Consider the following 19,504-nt stretch of genomic DNA (forward strand, 5'->3'; position numbering starts at 1 on the left):
CTGGCCTCTCTGCTTGTACCGCTCCACCCACTGCTCCTCAGTGAGCAGCAGTTTGCCACCGGCAGCTTTCTATGCAGGCGGCTCGACGTCGTCAGCCGCCTTCAATCTCCCTGTAACCTCCTCGATCGATGGCTGTGAGATGTCAAGCAGTGTTTCGATGGAGATTACCAGCTGCTTGTAGCGCGGGCGCACAACGCGTAGGTACTTGGCCACGACCTTCTCGTCGGGTTCGGGATCACCAAGCATTGCCAACCGTTGCACGATCCCCGTCAGGCGCAGGGCGAAGTCTTCAATCAGTTCGCCGTCGTGGAGGACGATGGCCTCGTACTCCGCCCGGAGGTTCTATGCCATAGCCTTCCGCACCCGGTCGTCGCCGATGTGGACGGTCTTGATGGCCTCCCAGGCTTCCTTTGTAGACGCCTTGGCCACCAGGATGGGGACCATCTCCGCCGGAACGCCGCTGCAGATCGCGTCGAGCGCGCTGCGATCATCGTCGTAGTCCACGTCGTCATACTCGACGGCATCCCACAGGTGGCGCGCCTGCATTTTCAGCTGCATGCGAAGAGACCACTCATGGTAGTTCGTCTTCGTCAACTGCGGCCAGTTGCCGGAGCTGCCTTCCCGAATGATTCGCTCGACGACGACTTCCCGCGGACGGCGTGTGTCGCGGGTGCGCGAACGGCGTGCATCACGCGTGCGTGAACGGCGAGTAGGGGAACGGGTCGGCGAAGGCGTGCGCTGCGGCGTCTTGACGCCTGAGCCGCTGGAACCATCGTTCTTCTTCCCGGCCGGTGAACGGCGACGGGGTCTCGTCGGAGACACCATGGCGACGGCGGGATTCCTCGCAATCTAGCTCCGATACCAGTTGTTGGAAACAGACGGCGGTGAAACACCGACAGCGAGGACAAAAAACCGGAGATGATCACAGGAAGGCAAGAACTCAACGCACACAAAGACTGGAACACGGTGAATTTGGTGCTGCCCGAAAGCGCACCTTTTCTGTTCTATCTTTACTCTATTTATTCTGAAGATTACAGCAGAGCCATGCAAATCATAGCACGCACGACGCGAGAAGAGTGCGCGTCTATCCCCACGCACCGCGTCGTCGTCCACGACTGCATGCCCAGGCTCGTGGCTGAGCAGCTCTCACGCCATGACCTCCGACTTGCGCGTGGCATCCACAGCCTGGAGCCTGCGCGCGTGCATCTGAACTGAAAGCAAACATGCGAACTGAAAGCAAACATGCAGTGCAAACTAGTGCAAGCTTATCTAAACTTAGCACACAAGGAGTATCTAACAGGGGAAGGCAGAGCAGCGCTGCGTGACGGTCGTCCGGCATACGACGGCGGCCCCGGAGCTCGCACCGGCGTCGAACACAAAAAAAAGCGAAACGGCGGCGACCCCAACTCCAATAATCAGCAAGCGTACTGCCCGGCGACGGCGAGCCACCAGGGTACCAATACTGCTGCTGAGCGTGTCTCGCCGACCGGCGCTGCGCCCTTGACGACCACTAAGCCGCCGACCGCACTGCCGAAGCCCATCGGTTCGTCGGGCGCTTGCAAGCGCAAAGCAGAGGCAACGACGGTTTTCGACGAGGTGAGGCTGGCAAGGGCCAGGGTAAGGCTCCACGAGGGGTACAAGGAGGTCTCCGCCGTCAAGGAGAAGAGGAAGATCAAGGAGATTGAGGTCATGGATGCACTGGGGAAGAAGGCGAGGCAGCGTACTGCTTGCCATGTACGGTGCACGGCTGCCCACGGGACAGGAAAGCAAGCTCCGGTGCCTTGTCCGCCCAAGATGCCCAGGGCTTTTTGAGCAAGTAGCAGCAAATAGGGATTCAGGAACTTTTGCCAAATTGCGTAGTTTCTGTCGCTTTGAGTGAGTATTCTCGTTCTGATCCGATCGGACGCCGGAACATCCATCGTTTGTTGCTGGCTTCGTCATGGTTTTGGTTGATTATAAGTTTGATCTTCGCTCTGTTGTGTAGTAGTATATGTACCTTCATTTAGTCATGGAGACATTTCCACGATCAAGACACAAAATCACACACCGGCTTTGTCCACGCTAGATGAGTGCCCATGCATTGCAGCACTACAAAAAAAAAATCACGTTTATCTCCAACACAAAAAAGTTGGAACTGCGTTTGGTCTAAATCAAACTATCTTAAATTTAACTAAGTTTGTATAGAAATATGGGATATGCTATATTTCAGGTGTCTGAAATCTAACTTATTTTCAGGCAACAGCTAGCAGCTACTAGATTAACGCCCAACGGCCACAATCTATTTGTATTGATGCTACATGGATTGAAGAATAACGCGCACATGTCACCTGAACATTCAGGCGCCTGACACTTAGGAAATGTGTAAAAATATTACAACATTTATTTTGATACTATCCATGATGACATTAAAAAGGTACACGATGAAAATATATTCGATGATGAATCTAGTGAAACTTATTTAATATGATAAATAATCTAGTTTTTTAATAAATTTTGTTAAATTTAAGATAATTTTACTTTGCACTATGCTAGAATTGTATTCTTTCAAGGATGGAGGTAGTAATTTGCACTATGCTAGAATTGTATTCTTTCAAGGATGGAGGTAGCAGTTGATTAATTATCTTACTATTACTAATCGAGGTCTACCAACATACCATTAACATTATTCCCAGGAAACACAATAGGAAGAAATAAATACTAAAAGTTCTCACAAAAACTAGAAAGATTTGGCCATCAATATTGTAGACTTTAATTAATTATATCTTACTGTTGAGAATCCAATAGAGGCTCCGTGTTAATCTCACAAGATGAATAACAAGAAAAATATAAATATTATACATTCTCACAAAGATAGAAACATCAATCATTACTTTGGTAGACTATAATCACCATTAATGTTACTCCCCGTTCCAAATCACAAGACGTTTTGACATTTTTAGATATATTACTTTTATTATACATTTAGACATATTGTATATCTAAGTGCATATCAAAAGTTAGAGCAACTCCAACAGCTTGACTATTCTTGTTGTGGAGGCTATTTTAGAACTTGTATAGCAAAGGTAGGCTTCAATAGATATGTTATCTAAATTTATAAAATAGGAAGCGAGCTATCTCTTGATTTTCGGTGACCATATATAGCCAATCATGGGCGCTGGCTATTTGACTTTATAAAATAGCAAGGCTGTTGTGGACCTCTTCTTTTTTTAGTAGTTTTCTATTTTATAAAATGGCTAAATAAAAGAATTTGGCTACTAATTTTAGCCAAGCTGTTGGAGTTGATCGTATCTAAAAAAACAAAAATGTCTTATAATTTGGTATAGAGGGAGCAATAGCCATCAGATGTATTCTTGATTTACGAAAAGTTACACATTTATATGAATATGAAAAACAACATAAAGTAAACTCTAAATCCACGTCTAAGTTATAAACCAATGCCATTCTGAAACATAATAAATTAATGCTCTAAATTTTACATTTAATTAAATTACTCTACCTATGCCATTATGGAAAAAAATCTAATGTAGTCCTCTAAATTTATATAAAAATCACCCACCAATGCCATTGCAATAACTCTAAGTAACCTATGGGGTCACTCCTAGCCTCTAGCCCTCGCTGAAGGACACGGGGGAAGAGACCGAGGGTTTCCCACAGGTGAATGACTAGACTGACGCGAAGAGATGAGTGAGGGCACAGGAAACCGAGGAGATAGAAAATTGTGGATTAAATGCCCATTAATTTGTCTGGAAAAGTTTAACCTATTTCTTACACGCGCGCTCCGGGCTTTTATAGGCCATACCCGGAGGCGCGGTGGAATTACATTAGGGTTAGACCCTAGCCGATAAACGCCATACAAGAGCTAGGGGTACGGCAGTAATCTTCTTTCCTCAGCCAACCACTCCCGGGTCCAATTGCTGACGGGACGGTTCCTTCCCGCGGCAGGTAACGACCTTCGCGCGCCCCCAGCGAGGGTTTGTTCGCCGTCACCATCTTGTGACGTTCTCGCCACGCTCTTCCGGCGCAGCTGACCTTCGATCGTGCCCCCTGAACACACAGATGAAAAAGTCGATCAAGGGCACCCTTGTCGCCGGGGTGGTGCCCAGGACGAGGGCGGGTTAGTTGAGCTAGCGCCAGGTCGAGGGTTAGGTGAGGAGTGGTGCGGGGGTACCTCCCCCCAATAGCAGGCCCTCAAGGGTCGGGCCCAGCGTGATGGGTCGGAGCCACGTTAAAACTTGGGGAGGGAGGCACGTGTGGGTACCTAACTTGCGGCCTTGGTCCAGCGACGCCCCTATCGTGCTCAACCGAAGTTGGGCCTTTGATTGATATGGGTGAATGGACCCAGTGTGGAGTTGGAAGGGACGCGGGATTGTTGGGTGTTTTCTGTTCGCGTTTTTCTCGGGGTGTGGTTCATGAATCTCCGGGATGTGCGTTGGTTTCTTTCCTTAGGTGCGGGTGCTTGGTGCCAATAAATAGTTGCGGTAGGTTCGGGTTTTTCATTGTTGCGCCCTCTGTTTGCTGGCTGGTTGCTGTTGCTGAGCTTGCTGAGCGAAGGTTCGATTGTTGCGAGGGTTGCTCTTTTTTGAGGGTTCGTGCTTTTGCTGGCTTCATCTGCCTCATCGCACTTGTTGAGATACTTGCTTGGTCGCTTGTACTTGTTGTCTTTTGAGTTTTGTTTGTACTGAAGAGTCTGCTGGCGTGTTTTGTAGATTGATGGCTCGTGTGAAGAAAACTGTGAAGCCTGTTGACAGTTTAGAGGTTGCTGACTCTGCTTCAGATGCTGTAGTGAGCTTCGAGTTTGGTCTATCGAGGGTTACTTTGTGCGACTTGGATGAGTTCGCGAAGGCTGGTTGGTTCGCTCGAGAGCTTGCGAGGGACCGTCTGAGGGACAGGTTGTTCCCGATCCTCATGATGACGAGGTTGTTGTTTATAAGGAATTCTTCTTGGCTAGTTTGAGGATTCTGTCGCACCCTCTTATTGTTGGCGTGCTGAAAAGATTTAACCTTAAGTTTTATCAATTGAACCCCTCTAGTTTTGTGAAGCTCAATATCTATGTTTGGGGTTGTAAATCTCAAGGTGTTGAGCTAGATCTCGAGGGCTTTGCCTGACTTCACCGGGTCCATCCTCAGCCTCGGAAGGTGATTGTTGATGGAAAGCCTATGCATCTGTAGTTTGGTGTTTATACCTTCGTCTATCGTCATGGTGCGGAGGTTCTTGTTCAAGCTCAGAAAAACAAGTGGGCTTCGCCTTGGACCGAAAATTGATTCTATATTAGGATGGAAGGCGAGCCTAGCCTTTGTGGAAAGCTATTGAGGCTTGATAGTGTGACCACGGAGGGTATCATGACTGATGGTTGTGCCACCGCTGTGGATGCGCTCAAGACTTTATGGCATCATCAGTGTGCGCGTGACTTGGTTGAGGAGTTTGTTTGCGCGAAGGTTGTGCCTTTGAGGGCTAATCAATCATGGTTTGCGGTAAAGGATGATGAGAAGTATCGGACGCACGATTTGAAGGGTCTTGGCTTGGATGTCAAGCAGGCTTGGTCGAAGGTGCTATGGAAGAGTGACACCCTAGCTGCTAGGGTTAAGGTTGTGTATAAGAAGGTTGCGGAGGCTATGGAAGAACTCATCGGGGCTCTTGGGACTGCTGAGAATAAGGCGATAAAGATTGCCTTGGTCGATCATCATCACCCGAATTGGCCATCTATGGAGCTGAAAGATGCCGAGGTTGGTAAGAAAAGAAAGCGAGCCAAGGCCAGTGACAATCTCACGAGTACGTCTAAACGAGGTGGGCGTGGTTGTGGGAGCGCTAGGGGATCTAAGGTTGATCGTATTGCCACGGCAAAGGTTGTTGGTTCGTCTATGGTGATAGTGAGGCCGGTGGGTATGGTTTCACTGGCGCCTTGGCCGAGCGTGGTTGGGGGGCTCTACCTGGCTGTAAAATGCCAAGTATTTCCTGTCTGCCTATTTTGCAAGTGATCTTGGATGATGATGGTGATGATGGTGAGGAGAAAGAGGGGAGCGAGGGCTCTGAGGAGGTGAAGATTGATGGGTCCAGTTCCTCTAGCAGCCATAGTGAGTCTAGCGCGAGCGGTGATGATGATGATAAAGACGATGATGGGCACGACGAATCGGGTAACCCTCGGACTGTTGGTTTTGAGGAGCTTGGGTTTCATGGTGGCAGAGCTGATGAGGGGAGGGAAGTTATGTCTTGCCAGACCAGATCTAGGTCGATGCCTTGTCGTCATCGCGTGCATATCATGTGGGAGGGACGTGAGGTTGCTACCGACGAAGATGAGCCTAGAACTAGTACGGGCAAGCATGCTCTTGGCAAGGCTAGCCGTAGTGGTTTGAGGCATTTCACTATCTCCTGTGGTGCTGATGAGCCTGAGATTGACCTTTTCACCAGCCTGGACCTCTGTGATTGCCATCTTATTGGGACTGAAGAGGAACGTCGGTTCTTGGTGGGGACCTATAGCCGGATTTGTATGCCGGAGTGGAGTTTTTGATGTCCCATGAGTCAGTGGATCATTTGACTAAGGACGTCAAGGTGGCTAGGGTTAGAGCCATTATGCTTGCTTGAGCTATGTGTCGGCGCCATGGTCATGTTGAGACTGAGCTGAAAGAGCGAGTTGCGTCATTGGAGAAGGAGAAGGTTGACCTGAAGGCTAGAAACAAGGAGCTGTCTAGGCAAGTTGGGTCGGTTGAGGCCTCAATTGCAAGGAATAAAGCTTTGGTTAAAGATGCGGAGGCGTGTTTAAGTCATAATGTTGATCTTAACGCGGAGCTGAAAATAAAGGACGAGGATCTGAGGAAGGCTAAGTATTCTCGCAAGAAGGCTAAGGAGTTGGCGAAGGAGAATGCTAGAAAGTTGGAAGACTCGCATGCCGCTTTGCTTGCCTGTATGCTGGAGGCGAAGGTTGCCATCGATATCGCTTTTTAAGGGCGGCGCGGAGTCAAGCGGGGTGTTACCCGAAGCTGATCCTGCTACATTTTCAGCATGGCTTCAGGCGGAGCTTGGCCAGTTTTATCAACTGTTGGAAAATGTTGCTGATTTTGGGGCTTATGGGGCTACCCTCGCCATTGCGAGGCCTTTTCAGGCCACTAGATGTGATCATTTGAAGAGGCTTGGGTGGGTTAACCATAACTTTCCTAGTCTAGTGGATGTACGGGGTGCTGCTAATGACCGGCTTTGCAAGAATGTTGTTGCATTCTTCTTGACAATGTTTTGGATAGAGGGCGAGGGTCTGGCTTTGGCCTTTGACAAGGCGGCGGCTAGCATTCACGAGGTACGTTGGGGCTTTAATCTTGTTGTTTTTTCTTCCTTCCCCCCTTTTTTATGTTGCTTATGGTTTTGTTTATTTTGTTAGCTAAAGCAGCCCTAGGACGCTCCGACCTCTGCTCCCGGAACTGGTGAGGCTGGGACCTCTTTGACAAGCATGAGGGTCGTGACGTCTGTTGTTGGCGAGGTTTCCGCCAGCAAGGTCGCTGTTGGGGTTGGTCGCGAAGGTGTTGAAGCAGGCCTTGGAACCTAGGAAGCATGAGTTGATGGAGCGCCAGCCACAGAAGCCATGGATGTCGATACTACAGGGCAGGTTTGATGCGCGTGTGCATTGTAGTCAGGATGGCGGTACTTTTTGGAAAACAATTGGTGTGCCTCTCTATGGGGATCTATTTTTGGTTGGTGATTGACTGTTGCCCTCATTGCACAGGTTCCTATGGGGCCTACACGTGAAGTGTTGGATGTTTTGCCCTTGATGTTAAATCATTAGGATACATTTATTTCTGGCGCATCATGGCACATGCTAGTCTAAGTTTCCCTCGTTGTCGTTCGATCATTTTTGGTGGGCGAAACTTGCTTTATATGATAAGAAAAATCAGGAGGCGAGTAGGTTTTGGCGGAACACGGACCTTATGAATCGTCAGTCCAAGCGCTTGCTTTTTGGTTCGGGTGTTGCTTCGGGGGTGTTGGATGTTGTTGATGATGAGGATGCTATAGACTTTATTTATGGGCGAGGGCGCCTGAGTCTGGATGCCGAGGGAGAGTTGAAGGTGCCTAAGCCAAAGCCGTTGGAGCTTGATGAGCGTGACCATCGGTGTATGTACCGCTCGAGGGTTTTGGAAGGTGATTTGCCTTTGGTTCATGTGGCACCCGTTCTTTGGGGGCTAATTGTAAAGGTTGACGGGTCAGGCGGGGTGAGGGTTTACAGGTGGTTGTGGATGATGTAGCTGAGTTTGTGGAGGGTGTAGCAGATGAATTGGTTGAGAGTGTGCTTGAAAATATAGTTATGGAGATGGCGAGGAAGGTGGCATGTGAGGTGTGTTTTGAAGAGGATGCTCCCGATGTCTGGGAGTTCCGGCGCCGAGGGTCGACTTGAAGTCTATTTTTTATCGATGTAACAATTGTTGTTGTACTTGTTGTAATTTTGATGTGTTGTTGGAAGCCCCATTGAGGGTTCCAGTTGCTGTAAATATTATTTGGTGCTGTTTAATTGACGAGTCTTGATACGGTGCGATTTTGTTGTCGCTTTGGTTCGCGGCGATGCCTCCTTTTCTTTTGTAGGCAAGGCTCGCTGCTTTTTGTTTTCTAAAACTTGGCGTGCAGCGATGCCCCTTTTATTTTAGGCGAGGCTCGCTACTTTTTGTTTTCTGAAACTTGATGTGCAGTGACGCGCCCTTTTCTTTTAGGCGAGGCTCTCTATTTTTTGTTTTCTAAAACTTGGCGCGCAGCGACGCCCTCTTTTCTTTTAGGCGAGGCTCGCTGTTTTTTCATTTTCTGAAACTTGACGCGCAGCATTGCCCCCTTTTCTTTTAGGCGAGGCTCGCTATTTTTTGTTTTCTAAAACTTGACGCGCAGCGACGTCCCCTTTTCTTTTAGGCGAGGCTCGCTGTTTTTTGTTTTCTAAAACTTGAAGCGCAGCGACGTCCCCTTTTCTTTTAGGCAAGGCTCACTGTTTTTTCATTTTCTAAAACTTGATGAGCAGCGATGCCCCCCTCTTCTTTTAGGCGAGGCTCACTGTTTATTGATTTCTAAAACTTGACGCGCAGCGACACCCCCTTTTCTTTTAGGCAAGGCTCGCTGCTTTTCATTTTCTAAAACTTGACGCGTAGCGACACCCCCTTTTCTTTTAGGCGAGGCATGCTGCTTTTCGTTTTCTGAAACTTGACACGTAGCGTCGCCCCTCTTCTTTTAGGCCAGGCTCACAATTTTTTGTTTTCTAAAACTTGACGCACAATGATGCCCCCTTTTCTTTTAGGCGAGGCTCGCTGCTTTTTGTTTCCTAAAACTTGACGCGCGGCGTCGCCCCCTTCTCTTTTAGGCGAGGATCGCTGTTTTTTGTTTTCCAAAACTTGACGCGCTTTGGGTGAAAATAGAATGAGAGAAGAATGCTGGGTTTGACTTTATTTTCTTTGACGGGGTTACATGGCAGTGCTAGTTCTAAAGACATCAGGGGTTTGCCATGGTGAACTTTTTTGATTGTCGTCTTCATGGAAGATGATGCGACAGCTTCGCTGCTACTCACCGATAAATGATGAACCTTGATGAGCCCTCGGTGATTTGTTGTCGCCTTGGTGATGGAGGTACCAGTTCATGCTGTCTTGGTTGGTTGCGGGGGTCACATGTTTCCTTCTTGTGGAGCTTGGACCCCATGAGGCTTCGCACTACTCTGAGCGTGAGTTCCTCCTAGAGCGCCTTCTTGTTCTTGTTCTTAGCGAAGCTTATTTGGCGTGTGGCTGATTGCCTTGGGTGGGGTTTGCATTTTGTGAGCCCCTGGCACTTTGCGAGGGTGCTCACTTGTTTTAACCTCCGTGTCCGTCCTTATCTTGAGGGTGGGTGGGGTTTGCTTTTTGTGAGCCCCTGACGCTTTGCGAGGGTGCTCACTTGTTTTGACCTTCGCGTCCGTCCTTATCTTAAGGGTGGGTGGGGTTTGCTTTTTGTGAGCCCCTAGCGCTTTGCGAGGTGCTCATTTGTTTTAACCTCCACGTCCATCCTTATCTTAAGGGCAGGTGGGGTTTGCTTTTTGTGAGGCCTTGGCGCTTTGCGAGGGTGCTCACTTGTTTTGACCTCCGCGTCCGTCCTTATCTTAAGGGTGGGTGGGGTTTGCTTTTTGTGAGCCCCTGGCGCTTTGCGAGGGTGCTCACTTTTTTTGATCTCTGCATTCGTCCTTATCTTATGGGCAGGTGGGGTTTGTTTTTTGTGAGCCACTGGCGCTTTGTGAGGGTGGTCACTTGTTTTGACCTCCGCATTCGTCCTTATCTTAAGGGTGGGTGGGGTTTGCTTTTTGTGAGCCCCTGACGCTTTGTGAGGGTGCCCACTTGTTTTGACCTCTATGTCCATCCTTATGTTAAGGTTGGGTGGGGTTTGCATTTTGTGAGCCCCTAGCGCTTTGTGAGGGTGCTCACTTGTTTTGACCTCAACGCCAGTCCTTATCTTAAGGGCGGGTGGGGTTTGCCTTTTGTGAGGTTTGGAGGAATGTTTTGTACTGAGTGGGGGTTGATAGGTTGGAGACCCTGCTTGGTACAAATCATTACCTATGTTTTTTCATCGATGAGGGTGGGTTTGCCGTGACCACCCATTTCAACAGAGGTTGGAGTTTTGGGGAATAAATATTACATTAGAGGGTAGAATGACTGCCTCATTAAAAAACCTTGCGCCCCTTCGCAAGGAAAAAGAGTGCAGCATTAAGTTTTTACATCGTTGAATGAAAAAAAGGATAGTTACATTGTGCGAGCGCACGCTAAGGCACCGCTAGGGATAGTATTTTCGAAGGTCGTCTATGTTCCAAGTGTGAGGTAGTTGGTTACCCTCACTATCTTGGAGATTGTATGCTCTGGGTCTACTTGCTTGAGTAGCCAAGTATGGGCCTAAACATTTTGGTTGGAGCTTGCCCGCCATCTTTGTGTTTTGTTTTCTGACTAGCACCATATTTCCTTTGATAATTTCATGGCAGTTTACTTTCTTGTCTCGCCACCGGACAGTTTCAGCTTGATATAAGTGAAGGTTGTTGATTGCTTGGCATCTGAGTTCTTCTACGAGGTCTTTTGTTAACTGTTCTTCATCGAGGGTGCTTGTTCCATCTTTTGCGAAGGTCACTCTTGGTGATTTACGAGTGAGCTCTTCTGGGAGGACGACTTCTTCTCCGAAGAGGAGTTTCAATGGGGTGAATTTTGTTGCCCTCGATTCAGAGGTATTGTGTGACCATATGAGTGAGGTGAGTTCCTCTGCCTATTTTCCCTTAGGTCTATCATGTAATCTTCTTGAGATACCTTGGAGGATTATACCATTCGCTCTTTCGACGTGGCCATTGGATTGAGGGTGTCTTACCGAGGTGAAGCACAACTTTGTTCCTATTTGCATATAGAACTTCTTGAATACTTCGCTGTCAAATTGGGTTCTGTTGTCTACTATGAGTTCTCTTGGCACTCCGAAGTGGCATATGATTTGTTGCTAGAAGAATCTTTTGACAGTCTGTGAGGTTATTAGTGGCTTTGCTTCTATCCATTTGGTGAAGAACTCGATGGCGACCACCGTGTAGCGGAGGTTTCCTGGGGCTGTTGGTAATGGTTTAACTAGGTCCATTGTCTATCACTGGAGAGGCCATGTTGGGCAGATTAGGGTGGTTTGAGCCCCTGGTCTATTTGAGTGCGTTGCTGAGAGTTGGCAACCTTCGCAATGCTGCACTAGTAAGGCTGCGTGGTTGATTGCTGTTGGCCAGTAAAACCCTTGTCTGAATGCTTTGCCCACTGGAGCCCTAGGTCCATTGTGGGAACCGCATAAACCCTCATGTATCTCCTTTAACAGTTGTTTTCCCTCGCTGGATGCGACACACTTGAGCAGTGGTGCTGTTACGCTAGCCTTGTATAGTTCATCATTGATGATTTTGTACCCTCGTGTCCTCTACTACATCCCTTTTTCTTCCTCTTTGATTTCTAGTTCATGCTATCCTTTGAGATAGGCCATTATGGGCTTTATCCAGTCTTCACTGTGTATTGCATTGATGAGCTTTGGTGCTTTTATGTTTAGTTCTATTAAGGGTTGATTGATGACCGCATAGAAAACATCTGAGGGTAAGGTGACGCCTTGAGCTGTGGCTTTTGCTAATTTATCAGTCTCACTGTTCTCTGATCTCGGGATTAGTTTGGTCGTGATTCCTAGGAAGAAACCCTCGATCATGCGAACTATGTGCAAGTACTTTTGTAGTTGGGGATCTCTAGCTTTGAAGCTTTTCTCAATGTGCCCGAAGGTGACCTGGGAGTCAGTTTTGATGATTGCTCACCTTACTGAGAGTGCGCGGAACTTTGATAGAGCCAATATGATTGCTTCATATTCTGCGCTGTTGTTTGTGCATTGGAATTCTAGTCTCGCTGCATATCTGAGTTTGATACCGGATGATGAGGTTAAGATTGCCGCTATTCTAGCTCCCGCTGATCCCCATGCTCCATCTGTGTGCACTGTCCATATTGGTTCTATAACTTCCACTGTATTGTGAGTGTCGGGGGTCCAATCTGCCATGAAGTCTATGAGGGCCTAAGATTTGATTGCATTTCTCCTGACGAACTCTATTGCCAAGTTGTTGATTTCGGTGGCCCATTTTCCTATTCGACCTATGGCTTTTGGGTTCTTGAAGATGTTGTCAAGCGGGAAACTTGAGGGTATAGTGATCTTGTGCACCTAGAAATAGTGCTTTAGTTTTCTGGAGGCCATGGCGACTACGTATGCTACCTTCTCCATTTCTTTATAGAACTTTTTTGCTCCATCAAGGGTTTCAGATATGTAATACACTGGTAACTGCTTCTTCTGACGCTCTTCTTGATTTTCTTTTACTATTACTACATTGACGGCATGTGGTGAGGCTGTGACATATAGGAGGAGTAGTTCACCGGGTTGGGGGCTAGCGAGGGTTGTTAGGTTGTGTGGGGGTATGGCCCTTGGTACCCACAAGACAAGACATGGGCCGCATCATCAGAGGTGGCCCAGCCCACAAGATCAAGGCATGCACGGCACTGGTCGACGTGCACTGCAAGATATTGTATAGTACCAAATAGGATACTTTCCTTATAACCCTACCTCTCCAGAGTATATAAGGAGAGGCAGGGGTCCCCTAGTCGACATCTACATATATCTCATATTCAATACAATACAACAAAGACACAGGACATAGGGTATTACATCGATCAGACGGCCCGAACCTGTCTAAATCGTTGTCTCTGCGCCTTGTGTCACCATTCGGTTCCTGATTACGTGCACCCCCACCGATCAATCTACCTTCATGGGATACCCCTTGGAGCACTACCGAGCATCTTTTGTCGATAGTTGGCGCCCATCGTGGGGCTCGTGCGCGGTGATCCCTGGTGAACCAGATGGCATAACTCAAGGTCAACATCCTTCAACAACCACGGCGCAAGTCTTCGTACGCGGATTGACACCGCCAAGCTCTGACTATGTCCGTCCTACTCCAACACGAGATCAACTTTGTTCCAGCCATTAAGCGAGCTGCCCGTGTCGTCGACTAGATAACGCCATATGCCACCGACCAGACATTCTGTCTAAAGCTAAGTTACGCTTTAATATTCTTCTAAATATTCTCCAATCTTCGTATATCGCCATAATGTTTCTCCCAGCTATTTTCTCCATGTTTGCTCTCTAAATGATTTTCTCCACGTATACCATCTTAAAGATGACATATAGCTAAGTATAAGGCAAATCCATGAACAGTCATGTTGACGCTTGGATGTCCCCAGAGATGGCCCTGTCTCCGGCTTCTCCCTACATGTGCACGAGCGTCTGCCCTCTGCGTTACGGGTGGTCGGCAATGGCTCCTTGGCGACGCTTTGCTCTTCCTACACGCACATGGCCTCCGCGCTCCATGTTATGGTTAACAGGCTAGCTAGGGCTAGAGACTCAACTACACACTAACTGGTTGGGCGGTTTGTATTAAATATAAATATATCTTCACACCAACTGATTGTCGAGCGCATACGCTATTTCATCACCATTGCTGATTCTTCTCCGGAGTTCATATATGTTTACATCATGTACTACTAGTTCTACATATTTGTATTGCAGGATCATCGTCTAGGTGATCGGACCACCTGGTGCTCGGACTTCTCCACCGATCAACTGGTCGGACTGCAAGGTTCATGGACTTCATCGCCGACCAGTTGATCGGACTATTCGTCGGTCGCTTCTACTCGATGCTCACTTCGCCGCTGACCAGTTGACCAGACTATTCATCGCTAGTGCTTCATCATCAGCTATGCCAGGGACTCGGTGCTCGTACATCGCCAGCTACGTCGGGGGCTCCTCAGTGCTCGGACATCGCCAGCTACACCGAGGACTCCTCGGTGCTCAGACATCACCAGCTATGCGGGGGATTCCTCGGTGCTCGGACATCGCCAGCTACGCTTAGGACTCCTTGGTGCTCGAACATCGCCAGCTACGCGGGGGATTCCTCGGTGCTCGGACATCGCCAGCTACTCCAGGGACTCCTTGGTGCTCCGTAGGGATGAAAACGGATCGGATATGACTGATATTATATTTGTTTTCATATTTCTAGTCAGATTTGGATTTGAATATGGATAGTGTTAGCCATGCCGGATAGGATATGATTGGATGTCAACATCATAAATATGCGATTTAAGTATTCGGATATAGATACGGTATCGGATGTTGAATATTTAGACTCAAATATGGACAGATCTGAACCCCTCTAAATGGATTCGGTCTCAAATACGGTCGAAAAATATCCGTACTCCTTTCATCCATAGTGCTCGGACATCGCTATCTACGTCGGGGATTCCTCGGTGCTTGGACATCGCCAGCTACGCCGAGGACTCCTCGATGCTCGGACATCGCCAGCTACGTCGGGGATTCCTCGGTGCTCAGACATCGCCAGCTATGCTAGGGTTTCCTCAGTGCTCAGACATCGCCAGCTAAGCTAGGGACTCCCTTGGTGGTCGGATCTTGCTACGTCTCATCGATGTGCTATCAAGCTGCTCCATGTTGTTTAGATCAGGGTGCTAATCTTGGATAGCACATCTGGGGTCTTGATACACGCATGTTAGATGACATTGGCAAGCTTTCAGACTTCTTTTCTTTGACCTAGCTACAAGATTCATTCTTCATATTCCAGTAGGCTCGGGGACTAAGTGGCTACACTTCACCTGGCGGTTAATTTAGTGCTTATTTCTTGATTTACCCTCCTTGTTGATGGAGTCTAAGTGGCCACACTTCTCATAAGTGGAAGAATTTTCAAATTTTATCTTGAGCCCCTTACATCCTTCTAGCAAGCCTTACTTGGCTAGGTCCGAGGTCTCCTAACCAGTTAAACTGGCCGGCTTTGATTTTCACCGCCTAGGCCACTAGTTAAACTGGTTGGTTTCGACTTCCACTGCTCGGATCACCGGTTAAGCTGATCGGCTTCATGTCAAAGTGCTTGGACTTGTTCAAGACAGCGTTGCTCAAAGGATACAAGGCGCTTAGGGACTAGCTGTGGGGGTATGGCCCCCGGTACCCACAAGACAAGACATGGGCCGCACCATCAGAGGTGGCCCAGCCCACAAGATCAAGGCATGCACAGCACTGGTCGACGTGCACCACAAGATATTATATAGTACTAAATAGGATACTTTCCTTGTAACCCTACCCCTCCAGAGTATATAAGGAGAGGTAGGGGTCCCCTAGTCGATATCTACATATATCTCATATTCAATACAATACAATAAAGACATAGGACGTAGGGTATTACGTTGATCAGATGGCCCGAACCTGTCTAAATCGCTGTCTCTGCGCCTTGTGTCACCATCTGGTTCCTGATTATGCGCACCCCTACTGATCAATCTACCTTCGTGGGATACCCCTTGGAGGACTGTCGAGCATCTTTTGTCGATAGGTTGTGTAGATAGACCTTCAAATCCTTGAAGGCCTTTTGCTGTTGGGGTCCCCAGCTGTATGGATCTATGTTTTTAGTACTTCAAACAAGGGGAGCCCTTGCTCCACGGACCTTAAAATGAATCTGTTTAATGCTGCCAGTCTTCCTACGAGCCTCTGTGCTAGCTTTTCTTGAGGTCAGAGGTTCCATGTTGAGAATTGTGTCAATTTTCTCTGGATTGGCCTTGATTCCTCTTGCTGAGACGAGGCAACCGAGCAACTTTCCCTTGCTTACGCAAAATATGCATTTCTCTAGATTCAATTGGAGCCCCACATTGCAGAGGTTGTTGAAAGCTCTACGGAGGTCCTCGGTGTGTTCATGTTTGAGCTTGCTTTGTACAACCATATCATCGACATAAGCTGAGATTGCTTTGTCCTCTTTGAATACTTTTGCTGTCATGTGGGCGAAGGTTGACCCTACGTTGCGTAACCCCTCTGCCATTCTTCTGAAGCAGTTCGTTCCGAAAGGAGTGATGAAGCTTGTTTTTTCCTCATCTTCCTGGTTCATCCAAATTTGATGGTATCCTGAAAAATAGTCTAGGAGTGACAATAGCTTGCAACCAGCTGCTGAATTGATGAGGGTGCTTATTATTGGTAATGGGAAATCATCCTTAGGGTAGGCTTTGTTTAGGCTCATGAAATCAACGCACATTCTCTACTTACCATTTTTCTTTCTAACTAGCACGACATTTGATAGTCAAGTTGGGTATTTAACTGGTCAGATGACCCCCGCATCGAGCAATCTTTGGACCTCCTCCTTGGCTATCTGCTTTCTTTCTTCAGACATTTTGTGAAGCTTTTGCTTGATCGAGGGGTGATTTTTGTCGACGTCAAGGATGTGCTCAATGATGGACCTGTCTACCCCTCGAAGATCCTCTGCGGACCATGCAAAGATGTTGTTGTCACGTAGGAAATGGATGAGGTTAGCCTCGGTTTTGCCATCCAGCATAGCAGAGATGATGACCTGCTTGCTGGTGTTACCTTCAAATAGTGGTACTTTCTTGGTTTCTTCTGCTGGCTTTGCCCTGACTTGTTGTTCTGGTTCGTTTGGCAAGGTTATCTTGACTGTTGACTTTTCTATGCCTAGGTTGTATACATTTTTCTACCCTAGGGTGGCTGTTTCTTCTGCTATTCTAGCGAGGTCTTGGTTGCCATATATGACAATGACGCCTCTGGCGGAGGGCAGCTTCATATAGAGATAGCCCGGGTGGAGGACTGTGCTAAAAATGTTTGTGACCTCTCGGTCAAAAATTGCATTGTAGTTGTATAGCATGTCAACCACATCAAAGGTTATGTACTCTGTCCTGCTATTGCTTTGGTCGTCGAAGGTTACTAGGAGTGTGATTTTGCCTATGGCTTTCACTTGTTTGCCCCCAAATCCGTATAGCGGATGTCCAGCTAGCTAGAGAAGATTTCTGTCTAATTTCATGTTGTCAAAGGTTGAAGCGAATAGGATGTCGATGGAGCTGCCAGTGTCGACAAGGATCCTTATTACTGCCCAACCAGCCAGATTTGTCTCGATCACCATGGCACCAGTGTGAGGGTAGTCTTTTAGTTTGAGATCCATGCTGTTGAAGGTTATTGGGATATGAGACCATTGTGAGTTCTTGTGTGGCCCTCTGGTGGCTAGGTGGTGTACTCACCTCATATGCTCTTTGCGCCGTCTCTTGTTGCCGTGATTGTCATTGGATCCGGTGATTGCGAGTATCACACCGAAGGTTGCGGCTGGGTTGTTGATTATTCTTTGAATGGGTTGGCTCATGGGTTCTAGTTTTACTTGCTGTTGTTGTGGCTGGGTTGGTGGTGGCGGGGGTGGTGGTGGTAAGGCTAGGTGCTAGCTTTGTATTTGTGGTGGGTTGGGTGGGTGAGTAAAAGTGTATGGTTGGCTATTGGAGCGATTGCTGTAGCCATATGATGGCTAGGGGTTTGTCGTAGGTGTTGTAATGGTGATAAGAGGGATTGTAGTCGGTGAAGGTTGGGTATTGTTGAGGATGTTGTTGTGAGGGGATGCCATTGTTTACTAGTGTATTGGTATGGGGTGGTTGCAGGGGTGGGTTGTCTCCTTGTGTAGTTAAAAGGTTTTGGTGGGACTATAGCAGCGACTTGCTGTGCTTCTTAATATTCTTTTCCCTTCACGAAACATGCACATTTCTTTGTCGAGTGGCCTTTGCTAGTCTGTAGAAGTGGCAGTATAGCTTCGCTGGATCTCTTGGGTTGGGTCTGCTTTGGGTATTGTCTCTGTTGTCATTCTGGCTGTTGTCGGGGGTCTATTGAGATGTTGGACTTGGTTGTGTCTTTGGCATTGTGGAGGTGTGGACTCTATGGTGTTCATGTTGATTGGTTTGTTGTGAGGGTACTGGTTGTGCTATGGTGGCCATGGAGGCGAGCACGTTTGAGGTTTCAAAGCCTCGGTCTTCGAACGGAAGATAATGTCTGATCTGATGTACTTATCCATGACCTCATGTAACTCTATGATGGTTTTGGTGGCTTCCGTGCTAGCCTCGAGGAACATGGCCTTGGTCTTACCTCATTGATTGCTGCTAGAATCACTACATCATCTGTTATGTTTGGTGTCCTTGCTCTGAGCTAAACGAATCTTCACCAGAAGTCTTGGAGGGGTTTTCTTTTAGCTTGAGTGCAGGTGAATAATTCCATGGGATTGGTTGCCGAAGGGCTGATACCTTTGAAATTGTTGCACAGCTCTTCATGGAGGCTCCCCCAGGAATCTATCAAGCCTGGTGGGAGGTTGTTGTACAAGCTTTGGGCAATGTCCCTTGCTATAATCATGAAGGACTTTGCCATGGTATACTCATCCTCGCCTGTTGCTGCCACTGTCGCTTCGTAGCTCATTACGAATTGGCAAGGGTCTATGCTTCCATCATACCTTGGTAGGTTCTATGGTTTGTACTCAAGTGGCCAGTTTCTGGTTTAGAGTATCTAGGTCAATGGGGATTTTGGGTCGTATGGCATTGGCGAAAGTTAGTTTCTGTGGTGTTCAGGTAGATAGTTTGGGTTAGCTTCGATCGAAGCTAGGTACTCATCCATTTGCCTAAGTTGTTCCCTGGCTTTGTCTACCTTCTGCCTTATCACTTGCAGGCGTGCCTGCCTTTGGTGGGCTTTGACTCGACGTGCATTTGGTTTATGGCCTCAAGGCCTCTTGCCTCTGCATCTTTGTCGTTGTCTTCTGGTATGTGGCCGATTTCTCCCGTTCTAGATGGTTTGGGTTGGTGGTTGGCCCCAGCTTCGGCTGCCTTAGCCCCATCTGACTCAAGCTATGTTCTCATCAGTTGAGTGGTGGGTTGGAGTACTTGAGTCCTGCCAGCTCTGCTTGCGGAGGTTCCCATTGTCGGGTCCGATCCTCGCGGCGGGGGCGAATCCCTTTGGGTGTTTGTTGATGGTAGTTAACAACCATTATAAGCCATCAATATAACATGTATAAGGGCATAAATATAATCACCAATAAAGGTTTAGGGGTTTAAACTAACAAATTCCATGAGTTTTGGTGAATCTATATTTTCTGCAGGGTTTATCCAGAAAACCATCAAGGTGGACCTACATGTCAAATTTAATTGCGCTT

The sequence above is a fragment of the Miscanthus floridulus genome, chromosome 14 (assembly GCF_019320115.1).
Source record: "Miscanthus floridulus cultivar M001 chromosome 14, ASM1932011v1, whole genome shotgun sequence".
NCBI lineage: Eukaryota > Viridiplantae > Streptophyta > Magnoliopsida > Poales > Poaceae > Miscanthus > Miscanthus floridulus.